This window comes from Aulostomus chinensis, chromosome 14 (genome assembly GCF_037954235.1).
Source record: "Aulostomus chinensis isolate RoL2024-O1b breed Wild chromosome 14, RoL_Achi_v1.0, whole genome shotgun sequence".
Taxonomy (NCBI): Eukaryota; Metazoa; Chordata; class Actinopteri; order Syngnathiformes; family Aulostomidae; genus Aulostomus; species Aulostomus chinensis.
The window spans coordinates 23,896,424-23,910,724 of NC_141333.1; the positions used below are offsets into that span (position 1 = coordinate 23,896,424).

Sequence of the window (14,301 nt, forward strand, 5' to 3'; positions counted from 1 at the left end):
TAAGGAATATATGAGGAGCAGGAAAGCTGGATTGAAAGAACTCTGTCTTCAAAGTCTGAAATACTTTGGGCAGTATTTATCTGATTTTGTCTACATTCCTGCCTTCATCTTCCTCCCTCCTTAAATTCCCTGTCGCTTGTCCAGAAGAGTTCTTTTTGAAAGAGGAGAGACTTTTGGGGGCTGTCAGGCTCCATGGGCCAAAGGACAAAACTAGAACTGCTCTTTGTTGTTTAAAATGAGGATGATACTTCCCTGAAAATGACCCCTGGCTTCCTCCTGTTGATGATGTTGTTGATTTGTGTCCAGATTCAGTTTTTGAGGTTGATGTCACCCAACACTTGTCATCCCACATTCTGGTTGGTGAAGATTTCTATTTTTGAACATCAATTAACCAGTACATTCTCATTGTCATCATGGTAACAGTCACGGACAGTCAAGAGCTTGTGTGCCAGAACAAACATTTTCTCTGTCCTCCACTATCATTTAGGATCAGATGGCACTAAGTGATTAATCTGAGATTAGGCAGAAGCTTGAGGCTAATGGGACATTTTACACAATGGGACTGATACACTTGCTTGGCATGCAGCGACAGATGCTGGCCTCTTAAGACGCTCAACTTACTGAAGCATGTTGTTGGCAAAACACAGGACCATTAATTAAGTGCCAAAACATACAAACCACTTGAACCTGATCATAGTGACAATAGGATGAAGGTTGAAACATTGTTTAGCCTTTGACTGCAGAACGGATCGTAGCACAAGCAGTTTAATAAACTCTGATTATGTATTTGTGAATGATATAGTGAACTCTAAATATTGGCACTGTTGTCAGTTACCTGTTTCCTTAAAGAGCTACAAAGCTGAAAAACACAGCTATAATCATAATTCTGTTACTGCCAGGTAAGTATTACAGTATAAAGTTCAAATGATGCATTAAAAGCGATGCTTTAAAACCAATGCCTTTGCCTTCAAAAGTAATGCTAGACTCATTTTCAATCTAGCTTATAAACTGCAACAGGTTTTCCTTGACCTTGATTAAGAACAGGAGCAGGAATGCTTCTAAAATAAAATACGTTTAAAGACCGAGGTGTCAGGGTGCATCAGGGTTTCAGGCACTGCGGTGGCCATTTGTGTGACGAAGAATCAGGGTTATTGTGTTCCACCTCTTCATCGCTGCACTTATTATCCTGCAACAGACTAAACTTGTCATTGAAGCTGTGCTGAGTCAAACATCAGCAGCGGAGATTTTAGCCCACCACAGTTAGCAAGAGCTATGCTAACGGAGCTGCATGCATACATCTGCTGGCTAACTGTACTTCTGCTTATTTCACATGGCTCATCGGTAGGATTAATTGCCAACAAGTCCTCAGTGGTTCAGGAATGCAATTACCTACTGACCCAAATCATTCTCTGTCTCACTGTCCCTGTTCTGGCAATGTTTTCCACCTGGGACTGAGTCTTCACAGAACCGCGTACTCGCCCCTGAAAAGATCAAGGCAGTGTATGAATTTATGTTTGTGTGTAATTACAGCTGGGCAATATAGCTGAGAAATGTATCACCACATAACACTTCATTTAAAATGGTATTGATGTTTGCAGATACTTTTCAACCGTCTGACCTTAAACACTTTTCTAGATTTGGATCTGAGAGACTGCATGTCAACTATACCATGTTTACATGCTGACTCTTAAACTCAGGTGACTAACCAGCTGTTTTTGCCACCAAAACTTTCCATTTTATGAGCTGGCACAGAAGAGAAATTACAACTTGTACAACTGAAGGGTGATTCCTCAAGACCTCTCTTTTTTGTTTTGTTTTTTTTTGTTAAATGGCTATGGACCTTCCTCTTCTTCCTCACTCCCTGTTACAGCCATTGTATTTTTGCCTCCATCATCATCCTCTGATGGAAGTACGTCCCATGGAGCCTGGTTTATCTGCTTCAAACCACTTGATTTAAATATAAGTAGCGTTTCCTCGTTAGCAGCATTTCTAACATTTGCTTAAAATTGGCTTGATGTCGTATGGAAGCACGGCTAAATAAGATTATTTTCTTTAGATGTGTTTATTTGGACAAATCTGCATTTTGCAGGGTGGTGAAGGACCTTAATAACAGGACAGGAGCATGACTCAGGATCAACTTCAGACACCTACCTTTGGGAATACGTTGTTGAAAGAGGATAGATTATTGAAACATTACCATGAGATGAACAAAAACACGACATTGAACACATTCTGTAGTTGTCAGTGTCACTCTGTCCTCAAATGTGCTATTGGTATGGTATTTTTCCCCCTTTGCTGACATTTTGTTGACCAGCGGGGATCCAGTAGAGATCTGTAATATGATGGAGTATGTTTGTGTTTATGTCGATCAGTTGCTCACAATGATTAACCCATATTGGATTCAGTGCAGCATATAGAACCAAGCAAAAGTAAAAAGCCTGGGCTTAACTAAATGGAAGCCATTTATTTATGCTGCTGCTAAGAGCATTAATGCTATAAGATTTAGACTTTAAAGCATTGTTAATGCTATTACAAGTATATGGGAAGAGGTGGAGGGGACTTCCACTAGCTGTTGGTTTGTCACAGCATAAAGAGAAAAGCTTCTTTATGCTTTTACTTGGACTATTCTCATGTCCTGGGTTTTAGTGAGTTGTTCCAGTGAAGTCTTCATTAATGGATTACCCAATTGTATATGATGTAGCGTGTGGGGTGGATCAAGTGCCATTGTGCAGCCACCCTCAGCACTGACACTCTACACACTATATCTGGCCTGCTTGTTATCTGAGCACCCTGTTTGCTTTTTTAGCTCGTAAGCTGAGGCTGAGAGGACCTTACGTGTCAGGTTTGAGGTCACTTGTGTTAACAACAGGCAGATCCAGTACATTAGATGTGTTTCCTAATCGCCTAAATCCCTTCGCTGGCCTAACTTTCATTTGTTGCAGAAGTATCAGGAAGACACACAAACACCCAAAGCCTGTATTTGTTTTGCCAGCGATCAGAGATTGTTTGTTAGCTCATAGTCTTTACGAGCTTCAATTGTTTCTTTTTATTTATTTATTTTTTTGATGAAAGAAAAGAAGTATCAGGACTTTTATCTCAATAGAAAAATTACTGTACGGTTTTTGTTTGTGTGAATGTTCTCATGAGACAGCTCTGTGTGTTTATTGTGGTCACTTCAGTAAGTTAACAGTGTGTTAACCTCCTGGTACCCCAAGCATGTGCTTCTGTTCATCTTCAAGTTTTCTTTTATTCGAGATAACATTTTTCCAGGAGATGTTTTGAATGAACAAGTTTCATTGGAAAACTATTAAGATATTGAGAATTTGGAGGGCCAAAGCCTAAGGAAAATGATGCATCAACCACGTGTCCCTTTTTATATTTTTGGTATAAACAGTCAGCATTTTATTAACAGTCATTAGTGTAACATTACATCGCGTAACTACACATTGCTGAATCTCGAGATGCACTACACAACTTCCATGTAGGAATTTCTACAGGATTCACAGTCATTCAGAGTGTATACTAGGATGCACCAGTCTGTAACGGCTCGTGCCGGTTGATGTGGCATGTTGGCTCAAAAATCTGTAAGTGTCTTAGGGGTACAAACTCGAATCTGCTCGTGTGTGTGTGTGGAGAGCAAACATAAACATGAGTTGGTGCATATCAAACAAGTCTGATTTATTTCACTCCAAATGGAAGCAGTAGGTTAGTGTACAGTCATAACCCAACCAAACTGGGAATATTTCCCCTCAGTAGCCAACGAAAGCACAGGAGGCGGAAGTTAATTTGGCATTAGCCTGTGTTTTTAATGATCTCCTCCACGATATCTGTGGCACCTGGCATAAGCCTGCATATTCTCGCTTTCACTCTTGTATTTAATGTTACCAAAGTTAGAGGCACTTACCTCCATCTTCCTCCTCAGTCCACGTGTCAACCATTCCTCAACTGTAGCCAAATGCATTTTTCCTCTTTCTAATACACAATATTACAAAATAATAACACAGCTGTTCTCTTGCCTCCATGTATGTTGTCTGTGATTGTTGGGTGTTTCCATGAGAGCTTGATGCATTCAGTTGGCTTCAGTTGAAGTGGAACATCTTCAGTGTGTGATCCCCAGTTTTTCAGTTGTCAGAGGAAAATCTGCTGAGGCCAAAACATACAATCAGATGAAATATGAACAACTAGTGCAATGAACAAACTGTTCTCCTTGTAAACCTGAGCAAACCCTGCTGATATTAACATTGGAAAAAACAGTCTTTAATCATTGGTACAGTCTGAAGGTTAACAGGCCAAAGTCTGATGGATATTGATTTATTTGCATCATTTCTCCTTGTAACATGAATACTGCACATACACAATCCAAATTTTTTCTTGTGTTGTTAGAACCTTTTTCTGCACTAGTCTCTGAGGCTTCATAGACAACACACGCTTGAGTGCAGGACAGTGAAAGGACTTACAGTTCTGGTGGAGGAAGAGGACAACGCGTGGGAAATCACTTGTTAGTTACTTGGGCAGAGACTTTGCTGTGGCCAGTGTGATGTCTGAAGTATTGCACATAGTAGAAAGGGTACATATTGACTCTATAATTCAGTGGAGGACACATGTCAAAGTCTGAGTTGGCGATGGTAGACATAGAGTCTGAGTCATGGGGCGGCTGGCAAAGAGGAAGGAGCGCTTAGCTGCAGACAATAAACATGTCTGGTGAAAAACCTGGGAAATCAACAAACGGCACAAACAGTCACACGGGAATAGTTGGAACAGACAGCATAGATATTTATTGGCAAACAACTGGGTCAATTGAAACTCACTGGAGGCGACTTGGGAGTAGGTGAGGAATTACACCATGGAAGATTCCAGATAACACACTGAGGGGTTCTGTGCACGGACAAAACTCCACAACATTCGTCTGTTTGGTTGATTTAGACATGAACAACCGAATCTCAGGCTGATGGAGAATTCTCATCTCTTTTTGCAGAAACAAAACAATGCAATGGATTCTATAAAGAGGCCGTTTAAGCATAAGGGACCAACTGGTCACAAGGCATCAGCAGTTGGACTGCTGGAGTAGATTATGAAAAAATCCCAGTTTTCCCAAACTTTAGTTCATTTTAGTGAAGGGAAATCTGAGCCTGAGTCCACCCGCTCCTTTACTGCAAAAGAAACTGCATGTCCAGCAAGTAGGCAAAGTTAAAGTTGATCAAGAAACCAGGATTGAAAACTGATGTGGCTGCTTCCTAAAGTCAGTTTGTAGTTTAACTTGATAAGTAGCTTCCATACTATCCTCTGAATTAATTTCACTGACCCCAGAGTTAGTTTTCACACCTTTTGCTCAGCAGTCCTAACTTTAGTACGTTCCGTGCTACCTGTCATTTATATCATCTTTTTTTCAAACTGAATTTGTTGCAGTTAATTTCTCTCTGCATCCCTAGTGCGTACTGATAGAAAGAATAATACAGTACATGAACTGAAAGCTGTGTATAAATTATGACAAGGGTTCTGTGGGTCGAGGCAAATGGCCATCCACTGAGAGTCTGGATGTGTTCAAGTTTCCTTGTTGTGAATTTCCAAACCTCAATTTCCGATATCCCTCCTGTTAAGAGGATTTTTATTTTCCACACCAGTGAATCAGTTCATCCTCCAGAAATGTATAAATGAGTGTGGTCAGTACAAACTCAATATGAAAATTATCTCAAGATAATACAAATAAGAATGAACTGTTTTCAATCCTGATTGTAAGAGAGGAACCTTACCATGTGATGTAACCTACCCCGAATAGAATCCACCTATTCACAACAACAAGAGGTGTAATCACACTCAAACTGGGGCTCTGGAAGTTTCAGGAACATTCAGCTCCCCTCTAAGCAAGGCCTGGCTCTATTCTTGGTAGGTGAACCTCTCATGAATGGAGGTCAGGTATAAATCAGATGAGCCATTTGTTTCCTGTCGAGGGTATTCTCTGCCCTGAGGCGGTTTCCTGTAAGCCCAGTGGTACTGTACTCTGCCTGGTGGAGGGGGCACCGTGTCTTAATTTAATCTGAGCTTGCCTTTCACTTTGCTGTGATGCTGTAAAGACGTGGTTATAAATACACCATAAAGGCCAAGGTGTGTTGAGGGATATGTATTTTTCATAGGTTTGGTCTGCCTCTTCAGGCTGTAAACATTACGGCCCAATCAAATGGTCCTTTGTCAGAGCACTTAGAAAGCATGTGTCCACGGAGGAAATGGACCCAGCACTCCTCAGCTTTGGCAGCCGTATCACAGGAATGGTGTAAGAAAGATAGCATGAGCGCCCTGACACATGAGATATAGGTGACAAAATGGAGGAATGAGGGCACCATGAAGGTATGGAGTATTGGGGTCATGCTGAATACCCTATTTGGAAGAGCATCAGTAATATTTTGTATGAATAATTATTTTGTAAACATGTCAAGAAAATTTTCCCTTTTGTATTCAGGATGAACAAAAAAGTAGAGAGGGGATATCGGACCTGGAATATTGGATACAGATGCTGACACTATTCACACATAGGCTGATTTCATTGGAATTGTGATCCTGATCCAGAGCTCATTCCAGAGCTTGCACTGAATCATGAACTCGCCTCTAACATGAGACATGTCACCGATTCATACGCTTCAAATAAATTGCTTTGGCATACATTCAATACTTTGTGTATATTTTTGTCCTTTTGTTAAGACATGCTGTGTGTTTACTACATCCTGATGATATAACCCTAAAAGTAATGGCAACGGCAATAATAGCAATATTCACAAAAATAGACTATTGTGTAGGAATCAGTCTCGGTATTGGCAGGTGTGTATTTTAATAGGAATGTAATGAACAATGTGGATTGATCCTCCTCTAAAAAAAAACCAAACCCAAAACACGTGAGTTTTTTCGCTGACCCACATGCTGGTGCTGCTGCTCAGATAATCTGTGCTTGCTCTCGTCTTAGATATCGCAGCAGACAAATACAGGTGTGACAAGTGGTCTTTTTTGAACCCATCGTATTATTGTCTGATGGCCCGTATTTGTTACGCACATCAGCACAGTTTTGCTTCAGTCACTTCATCTTTGCTCATCATTGTTGCTAAGGATGAGGAAACAATGCAGTAAATATAAAATTCAAAGGCTTTTCCAAGTATTTGGGATATAAAGCAAGCATATTTTTTTACATTCACCATGTTTCCTTGTGTTTTTCAGTATGTAAAAAGTATATAAGCTTGTTTTTATATAGATAATATTGACATTGGTCAATATTTATCGGCCAGTTTGGTTTAACAAGCATTGGCATGTCAGATATTGGCATAAAATCCAATTTCATGTCCCTACTTATGAGTCTGTGTGGACTGCGAGCTCAGTATTACTTAAATTTTTTTTTTTCAATTATGTGAAGGATAATGCTGGTTAACAGCTAATGTTTCTTCAAATAGTTTATTGAAGAATACCCTAAAATAAGGAAACATTTTGAAACATATAGCTTCTTTAATTCAAAGTATATTCATAATTTTGCAGCTCCAACCAATACAGATACAAATACTGGGCTCTCCACACATCCGTCGTTAGAAGAGTGGGACACAACTACACTTGTTTTGATTCTCTTTGAATCCTTCTTCATAAACTGAAGAATAAAGACCTTTTCAGGGCCTAAATTACATTTCTGATTTACATTTTTGACAGATTACGGGTCTTTAGAATTGTGTTAATGGTTGAACGTACTCCAGTGATCAATTGTGTTTGATAGCAAATTACTTTATCTGAACGTTTAATGGCTGCGATAATTGGAGTATTTAAATCATTGTGATTTTTCCTTGCTCTTCAAAAGGTAAAATAGTTGAACCTTAGTCGCCATGATAGATTTGGCATTGAGTGAAATTTGCTCATTTTGAAGAACTGTCTGTGCAGGACCTCCTTTTTTTTTTTTGTTCCAAGCACTGTCTGAAAAATTTGTCCTTGAGAGTCTTTGACAGCAGGTCTCTGTTTAACCTGATGTCTTTGATTTTCAAATCTTTCTCACATCTATTACAAAAAAAAAAGCCATCGTGTGAAGTGGTGTCGGGATGGATGTAATTCATCAACCATTCTGTTAGCAGTAATTTGCTGTTAAGAATTCTGCGTGTTATGCATGGAAATATGCAGAGCAATTTAAAAGCAAAATCACAGCAGTTTGTATGGTGTTGTTTTGACTGTATAGCACGTTTTTGTTGTTGTTGGTGGTGGTGATCTTTAAGGTGTCTTTTGATGGGGGAAATCCTACTGACGATTTTTCAGAGCTTTGGCCATAAACATATTCCCTGTGTCAGAAGAGTGTGTGTGTGTGTGTGTGTGTGTGTGTGTGTGTGTGTGTGTGTGTGTGTGTGTGTGAGAGAGGGATAATTAAAACTGTTTGTGTTCAGTAAATATACCTTGTTGGCTGTTAGTTTCTTTGTCGAGTTTTTTGTGTAGGGGGCAAAGTATTACAGTGCGCACTGTCTGAGCAGCAGAGGGGTCTTAAAGTAGAATGGACAGGTCTCTTTGTTTGGACGCCTGCCAGTGAAGCCTGCTGACAGTGAGCTCTGAATGTGAATACGAATGCCAAACAATCTGCAAGCCTGCTTAAATTGATACGTGACAGATTTAGCCAGTTTATCATCACTTACATCCCCTAACTTGCCGTTTTTAATCAATAAATATTATTCTATTTTGTATATCTTTTTAAGTGTTAAACAGTTCAAGAAATACTGTATAGTTTTGTTTTAATTCGTTATTGATCATTACATTTGTTCCATGTATATTTACATGATATTAATCACTCTTAAAAACATGAGAAAAGAAAGAAAAATCTGTTATTTTACATGTTACTTATTTCTTATTTCTCTTATATATACTCACCTTTATAGTAGAATAAAACCAAGAAGCAGAGACGAGCAGCGAATACTCGTATTTATTTTGTTTTATCAATTTATTTCAATGATTATTTGATTGTAAAATTTGCTGTAAATTAATTTCCTGTCTAGCAAGCTTTTTTTATTCATTTATTTTTGTAGTTTTGAAAATTAATTACTCATGTTTGTATTCTTCTCACATCCTCTGATTTTTCATCAACTCAGTGCACACTGAACGTTACCTGATAGAATGAAAGATGATATACACTGATGTTCCTTCAAGGTTTGATTTGCACCCATTAAAAGGACTCAGTAACTGGGAGAATATTTATCCAGACGTCACACACGAGCATGCGGGTAGCGACCAGCGGTAGCAATGATCACCAGTGATTTAATATTTTTAACACAGAAACCTGGGTGTTTGCTGTAGCAGCTTTAGTATTGGCCCTTGTTGTGTTTTACCAGCTAACTTCCAAATGAGGCTTGGATGTAATTAAAGTGAAGGAACGTGTCCGCCGCACCGCAGCTGTTCTGTTCTGTCCTTTTCCCTTGCGTTTGGCTACTCGGCATGTGCTTCTGAAATTAGGAAGAATATGCTAGAACAAGGAATGCCCCTTCAAGCAATTATTGTTCCTTAAGATTTGCACAGCGTCAAGAAACTGAAGTGAAGTTGAGAAAAGACTTAGTTGCATGTTCTCAAAATATTGTATTATACTTGCAAAAAAAAGTGCGAAGGAGGCATGGATAACAATCCCAAACTGGCGCCCACCAGTAATTACGATGTGAGTACAAAGAGATTTTTGCCGTTCTAAAGGGAGAAGGGGAGTGTAGGTGTATTAATTCCTATTCCTTCCTGCTTCCTCAACTTGGAAGTTCAGATTTAGAAAAATAGACACCCCCCCTCCTCAAAAGAAAAGCAAAAACAAGAACTGTCACATTGACTGACGCCAATCGTATGTAGCATCTGTGTTCCCACTACTGCTCCCTATAGTATATGCCACACTGTGGCAATGTGGGAAACTGACAATGTCAATTTATCAGAACAAAAGCATTCCTCAGTAAGAGGAATACACATCTTTGGGCCCTGGAGACAAAAATCATTCCACCCCCACCCGTACCTGTATCTAAACAGAATGTAGGACATTCACAGCACCAGAAATAGAAAATTCAGTCACAATTATCATTTTTGAATGTATCCCCTGCAGTCAAAAGTTAGCGTTTCACTTTAGGAGTTAGTGCTGCACTTTAATGGTAACTTTCTGAAAGTAAACAATTAAATGAAAGACAGGAGAATGGAGAAACCAAACCGCTGCAGCCTGAGATTGGACAGTTCACACCGGATCGCTTCAGATCTGTCTGTGAACTGTGATGTTCCATTTAAATTGTTCCTTCTTCTGTTTGAGAGCCGCACACTGACTGTGTTTTGTGTTCTTTTTCAGGTGTGTGATCCTGACTTCCCCACCATTGCTTGTGTAAAGTTTTGGTATGTATTTGACCTCTTTTTTCTTCTTCGTCTAACTTCAGTTGAGCATATTCACAGATAATAGCCTCCTCTGTGACCACAAGTATAAATCAGAGCCTTACAGTTTTAGTTGTTTTCTCTGCTTATCTTTGTCTTGAAATATTAAGTTTTCATTTCACGTCTTTCTATTTTAGAGAAGACGACAACATACTAATATTAACTAACAATGCTGGCAATATAGCACATTTTTTATGCTCTTTTAAAGATGATTTTTTAATTTATTAAAAATTTAATCTCATTACATGTTACACACAGCAGATCAGGTCGTTCTTTTGAAATTCTTCATTCAGAATTGCTTCATTGTTCTGATTTGAAAGAAACCCCCTTGTAAAGCAAATTAATCGAAGGAGAAAATATTAAGATGTTCCTGTTCTTCTCTAATATTTTTCTGTACCAAACTGGTACTTACAATTCCTACAAGATTACTACAAAATAATCCAGTTGCATATTTCTGTTATTGTAATAATTTTTCATTAATCTCCTTATTGATTCTCAGGCAGAAGGACTACTTTTTATATTTCTTTTGTTTGTGTTTATTTCAATAGGTTGTTCTTAACTCTATAAACAGCTTTGATACAGTCGCTTCAGGAAACATTCAAACCCCTTCACCTTCACCACATTTTATTGTGTTGTAAATTAAAGCGGGAGAAGTTCTGCCATTATTCTGCACCCAATAAACAATAATGTCAAAATGTTTTTAGAAATCTTGCAAATATTTAAAAAATGTACCCAAGTATTCCGACCCTTTGCTGAGGTCTGCGTGGAGGCCCCTTTGGCAGCAGTGACAGCTGTGAGTCTTCTCTACACACCTGGATTCTATTCTTCCTGGCAGATTCTCTCATGCTCTCTCATGCTGGGTGAGAAGGGTTAGTAAACTTCCATCCCCAGCCCCCTTACAGATGTTCTGCGAGGCGGGGTCACCCTGAGGACAGTGAGAGACTAGTCCAGCTTCAGGTCCTCATTCTGGGGCCGTTCGGCCTCCTCTTTGGATTTGGCGTCGTCCTTCATCCTACCCTCGACTCGGACTGGTCTCTCTGTTGCTGCCACTGAGAAGCACCGTAGGAATGCTATTAGCCATGTGATGAGTAGCACCAGCCAGGTATTTGCTGTGCCAGACATAGTACTTGGAGTCCTGCCCAATGAGTTTAATTATTGCCTCATCAGACCACTAAATCTTTTTCTTATGCTCTCTGAGTCCTTTAAAAGCTGTTTGGCAAACACCGAGCCTTTTCCTCAAGAGTGGCTTCCATCGAACCACTCGACCATAAAGACTTGACTGATGGATGATGAGTGCTGAGATCGTCTTTGCTCAGGACTTGCAAAGCTCTCTTGTTGGCTTCTTGGTCACTTACTTAGACTCTACATGATCATTTCTTCAGTTTTACCTGTCAACTTAGTCTTCTTTTTCACAATAATTGAGGTCACTGTGTTCCCTGGAACACTCAAAGCTTTGCAAACGGTTTAATACCCTTGAACTGATGCATCTTTGGCATTACTGTAGGGCAGAGATCGACAGAGAGAACATGATGGTTTGGTTTTTGTCTCAACTTTTTGAATTTTGGGTCTTCCTTCCCCTTCAGTTTTTAATTATGTTTGTAAAAAAATCAATTAAGCATTTTTGTTCCCACATCATGGGGGCCGTCGACACAGAAGTGCCCTCTGTCTAGCGCTGCGTGATTAGCAGTATTAACAATGTTATCTTGTACCTCTGGGTGATTGTCATTAGGGACACCAAAAACCGCTCCTACTTCCACCCCCCCCCCCCCCCCAAAAAAAAAGACAACATGGCAGCTGGGAACAAGACTTAATAAACACAGTAAGAGCGTTGTATTGTTATTTTATATTTTCTTCATTTTCATTGTCTTGGGTTGAAAACAGTTTTACTCGATACAAAATGATGCTTTCTGCAATACAAATGTTTGCATTTAAAATGAAATGCAACCTCTTGAAGTAGCTTCAAAATACATAGAAGTTGATCCAGTTGAAATTTCCCAGCCGGGTTATGGGTTTTGTTTCGTTTTTTTGTTTTTGTTTTTTCATTGTGGAAATTTGGCTAAAAGGGCAGAGGGTTGTGTAACACTTCGTCTAAATATGTGAAGTGTGTTCCCATGATAGAGGATTGATTAATATAATTAGGCTTGGCCATGAGGAAAAACAGATCATGTGTTTTTGGAAATGATTAGAAAAACAGTAGCCTCTTAATCCCAGTTCGCTTTTTCAACGTCCTCTAAAAAGAAGTAAGCCAGATGTTTGCTGTTCAGTCGAGACCATCCCTGAAATGGATCTATCATGTAGCAACTCTTAATTGTCTCTTTGATCTTGGAATATTGGCCAAGAAAAAAAAAAATCATGAATGTGACACAGGGATGAAGTAACAGGGACAAAGGAAATGACAAAATGTTTTGAGGCTAATGTGAATTTTCCAAGTAACAAAGAAGACTTTGAACAGAGTACTTTTGTGTCGTTCACATGGTGCTCAGCCAGTACCGTGATAGAAGGTGTCTAATTCACATTAAGCACTCTTGCACATGTGACATAAAAAAAATGGTAACCTCAATAGGGAGCTGCCAGCGTCATTTAAAGAAACAGAAAATAAGGTAATTACGTTTTTTTTTTTTTTAGGTCGTACAGTAATGACAGCGCCAACAGGAAGAGGGCTTTAAACCAACTAAAAACTGTTGTCAATAATGAAGTGCTTGCAGACCTCATTACTGCATGTTAAATATGCATTAGGTACACTAGTTAAGCTTACAGTGATTCTGCCTTTATCTGCCGATGAGCCGCCTTTTTGTTTCTGATAAGCTGCAGAGAAGTTCGCATCAAACTGATGTTTGCATGTCCTGATAACACTAATAGTGCTCTGCGTAATTGATTTAAGATATAATTTCAGTCGTGTTTTAGTCATGCTTTCATTGTGTGTTTAATAGAGCAGTCTGGAGTGGTTGTTTTATTTATTCATTCATTTTTTTTTTTTGGCCCTGCACCCAAACGTGTGTGTGATCAGGTCAGTTACTTCCCATAATTCCCCCCTCTCTCCGGCCTCAAGCATCTGCAACAACTACTAGTATCATTTGAACCTCCTCGAAGCCATCGACTTGAATCAGAAGTTACAGCCCCATGAACAGACCTTTATCAGGATGCACTGAGTGCACTCAGCAGGAAGCAACGTCAGCAGATTTGAGGTGTTGTTAAATAATGAGATTCAATATATATTTTTAACAGATGGAAGGGTGCTCAAGTGGGAACTTGAGCTTTTCTTCAGTGATTTTAAAAACAGCTGGTCCAAGAAGCTTTCACTTCCTCCTTTGGCTTCCATGATACACTCAGTTTTGTCTTCTAAGAGAGACCCTAATCTATCCAAACATGTACACGCATGACAGGCACTTCCTCTCATACGAGTCAACATAGAAGTCTACTGAACAGAATTCAACCATTTTGTGTTATTGAAAGAAATTAACAAAACAAGGAAGACGTGAACAAACAACCTGTGCCTCTTTGAGAACACACAAGCCACGCAGCACGAGTGTCCACACATCAGTACATGGCACTGGGTCCATTGCAGATATAGAGAGGTGCATTTCATTGGCATTTCAACATTTAGTCGGTAGAAATAAGAAATCTGACAAACTGACGGTGAAGAAGAAAACAAGTTGTTGAAAACAAGTATTGTAATTCTGAGGGTGCAGAGTGATCTGGATGGTACCACCCCCACCCATCGGTGCACACTGCTGCATGCACTCGTTTATGCATTTTACAGTTTGACTGGCATGTTCATCATAAGAAATCATGGCCGTTTCAGACTGGCTGAGCTCTCACACGTTCTCCATGTGGGAACTATATGTAGTCTTTTTTTTTTTTTTTTTAAACCTTACTGTTGTCCAAAATAGCCTTTTCAAAATGTCAGAGAACAATATCGGC

General features: G+C 39.4%; 1 protein-coding gene across 5 annotated transcripts in view; it reads left to right on the forward strand.

Annotated features, from left to right (window-relative positions):
• lpp (LIM domain containing preferred translocation partner in lipoma) overlaps positions 1–14,301 on the forward strand; it is a 136,625-nt gene that overhangs the window by 11,017 nt on the left and 111,307 nt on the right. For all 5 annotated transcript variants that reach the window (XM_086224835.1, XM_086224832.1, XM_086224831.1 and 2 more), the window contains one exon: positions 10,301–10,344. The gene's annotated coding sequence lies outside the window, so the exon portion shown is untranslated. The remainder of the gene's footprint in view (positions 1–10,300; positions 10,345–14,301) is intronic.